The sequence below is a fragment of the Rhinopithecus bieti genome, unplaced genomic scaffold (genome assembly GCF_001698545.2).
Source record: "Rhinopithecus bieti isolate Rb0 unplaced genomic scaffold, ASM169854v2 scaffold_39837, whole genome shotgun sequence".
Lineage (NCBI taxonomy): Eukaryota > Metazoa > Chordata > Mammalia > Primates > Cercopithecidae > Rhinopithecus > Rhinopithecus bieti.
The window spans coordinates 99,460-103,097 of NW_016816303.1; positions in this window are offsets into that span (position 1 = coordinate 99,460).

The following is a 3,638-nucleotide window of genomic DNA, read 5'->3' on the forward strand; positions in this document are numbered from 1 at the left end:
TTGGGTATATACCCAGTAGTGGGATGGCTGGGTCATATGGTACATCTAGTTCTAGATCCTTGAGGAATTGCCATACTGTTTTCCATAATGGTTGAACTAGTTTACAATCCCACCAACAGTGTAAAAGTGTTCCTATTTCTCCACATCCTCTCCAACAACTGTTGTTTCCTGATTTTTTAATGATTGCCATTCTAACTGGTGTGAGATGGTATCTCATTGTGGTTTTGATTTGCATTTCTCTGATGGCGAGTGATGATGAGCATTTTTTCATGTGTCTGTTGGCTGTATGAATGTCTTCTTTTGAGAAATGTCTGTTCATATCCTTTCCCCACTTTTTGATGGGATTCTTTGTTTTTTTCTTGTATATTTGTTTAATTAGCTTTGGCCACACAAGATTTCCATAAGCCTTTTATAACCTAACCTGGTATGAAATTTTTTATATTCTTTCTTTTCCCAACTTTCTATATTCACTCAATTTTATGTATATCATTAAAATTTTGAAATAGGACGGGCACGGTGGCTCACGCCTATAATCCCAGCACTTTGGGAAGCCTAGGCAGGAGGATCACTGGAGCCCAGGAGTTCAAGATCAGCCTGGGCAACATGATGATATCCTGTCTCTACAAAAAATACACATATTAGCCAGGTGTGGTGATGTGTGCCTGTAGTCCCAGCTACTTGGGAGGCCGAGGTGTGAGGATCACTTGAGGTCGAGAGGCAGAGGTTGCAGTGAGCTGAGAATATGTCATTGGACTCTAGCCTGGGTGACAGAGTTAAGACCCTGTCTCAAAAAAAGGAAAAGAAAAAGAAAGAAAGAAAGAAACAACTTTTAACCGCAAAACTAGACAAAAGTAGTTTTAAAACAAAACACATGTCCTTATGCCTTTTATAACTCTTTTCTCACCAAAACATCTTGGGTTTTTTCATATACTTAGTATACAGGATTGCTTTCCCTTATTTCTAGCCGCTTCAATTACATATACTTAAATCAATATTATTTTATTCACCAAAGATTACTAAAAGGTCATATGAACTCAAAAAGCATTTCGTTTTATTTACTTAATTTATGAGCATTCATTTATTTACAAGTCAACTTGGTACCATGTAGACAATATAGAAACAGATATGTACACATGTATACATAAAAACACAAACATAAAGCCTTTATAGTTTGATTTTTGTTGTTGTTGTTTTTTGGTGTGAAATGGAGCTTGTGAGACAGAGTCTTGCTCTGTCACCCAGGCTGGAGTGCAGTGGCACAATCTTGGCTCTCTGCAACCTTCACCTCCCATGTTCAAGCGATTCTGGTGCCTCAGCCTCCCAAGTAACTGGGACTACAGGTGCCCACTACCATGCCCAGCTAATTTTTGTATTTTTAGTAGAGATGGGGTTTCACCATGTTGGCCAGGCTGGTCTCGAACTCCTGACCTCAATTGGTCCTCCTCTCTTGGCCTCCCAAAGTGCCGGGATTACAGGCGTGAGCCACCACACCAGCCCTATAGCTTTGATTTTTAAAACTGTAGCCATGAGACACATAACATTCACTAGTTTAAAAGGATAGTTGGATTCAAACTGTGTCTTGTAAATAGAACATGTTAAAGCTTATCTGTCCCACATAAAGGGAGCCTTTATTGAGTTTTAGAGGAAACAGGATAGCAAATTTACATCTCAAAGCCCAGAGAGAGAATTTGAGCTTTTTCAAGGAGTTTGGATGTGTTAGAGGAAGATTAAAAATGGATGTCAAGGGCCGGGTGCAGTGGCTCAAGCCTGTAATCCCAGCACTTTGGGAGGCCGAGACGGGCGGATCACGAGGTCAGGAGATCAAGACCATCCTGGCTAACACGCTGAAACCCCGTCTCTACTAAAAAATACAAAGAACTAGCCGGGAGAGGCGCCTGTAGTCCCAGCTACTCGGGAGGCTGAGGCAGGAGAATGGCGTAAACCCGGGAGGCGGAGCTTGCAGTGAGCTGAGATCCAGCCACTGCACTCCAGCCCGGGCGACAGAGCGAGACTCCGCCTCAAACAAACAAACAAACAAACAAACAAAAAGCCAAAAAGGTATAAATCTGACTGTGAAAGGATTAAAGTATAATATATTGTATTTCTTTGAAATTGGGACACATTTTGAACTGATGGGCACTTGTAATTGGTAATTCTCTTCCTTCATACCTTTCTTCCTTCCTAAAATGTGATGTGTATTTCTTTCTTTCTTTCTTTCTTTTTTTTTTAAAGAGATGAGTTTTCCAGGCTGGGGTGCCTGTTTGTTCACAGGCATCATCCCACTACTGATTAGCATGGGAATTTTGACCTGCTCTGTTTCCAACCTGGGTTCACCTCTCCTTAGACACCCTGGTGGTCCTCTGCTCCTGAGAGATGACCATACTGATGCCAAACTTAATGCGGACATCCAATCAGCATAGCACACTATATGCCAGAACTCCTGGGCTTTGTGAGATCATCCTCTCTCGGCCTCCGGAGTGATGGCACTACAGGCGTGTACTACCATGACCAACAATGATGTATCTTGCCATCGATTCTATCTTACAGTCATTCACAGCTTGGATTAGATAAAATATGGCAGATTCAATGCTGAGATTTTCCTGGAGATATGGAAGAAAGAGTAAGTAGTACTTCATGTACCAGAACTTTGAAAAATCCTCTCCAAAGATCCCACTGTTTCCCCAAATCCGCCTCCCCTCTGTTGTGACCATGACACCTTCCCCTCCTCTTGAGCCTGCCAGTCCTTGCCAGGTTCCTCCCAGCTCCTCATCTTTGCCTTCACTTTCTCCTTACTCTCCTCTTCTACCCCTTAATCTGCCCACCTCCCCCAGCCCTTCTGGGTCTCCATCTCCTTATTCTAATTTAGCCTTCTCTCTCTATCTTCACTTTTCCACTTCCTGTCCCCAGCAGCACCCCATCAAGTAAAATAAAGAACCCTCCAAGGAATCTACCTTCTTAGAAGGTGAAGAGCAGAGAGACAATTATACGTACTTAACATTTAATATTTTTTTGTGTTTCATGGATAATAATAGCTACCTCATGAGGCTTTCGTGAGGATTAAAAGAGAGAGGGAATGTAAAACACTTGGCAAGTGGCTGGCACATGTTAAGAATTCACCAAATGTAGGCCGGGCACGGTGGCTCAAGCCTGTAATCCCAGCACTTTGGGAGGCCGAGACGGTCGGATCACGAGATCAGGAGATCGAGACCATCCTGGCTAACGCGGTGAAACCCCGTCTCTACTAAAAAATACAAAGAACTAGCCGGGCGAGGTGGCAGGCGCCTGTAGTCCCAGCTACTCAGGAGGCTGAGGCAGGAGAATGGCGTAAACCCGGGAGGCGGAGCTTGCAGTGAGCTGAGATCCGGCCACTGCACTCCAGCCCGGGGGACAGAGCGAGACTCCGTCTCAAAAAAAAAAAGAAGAGAATTCACCAAATGTTAGCTGACATTATTTACTATTGTTCTGTAAATGATTGTACAATCAACACTGTAACAACACAGGGAAGAGGAAAGAAGAAAAAGACCAAAGGAATAAGCATCACCTAGAGAATCAAGGCCATATATTTTTCTAGTAGTAATCATAAACATGCCATAGTGAATTTGAATTTTGTGCTTTTCCAGTGACAGAGCATTCTATGA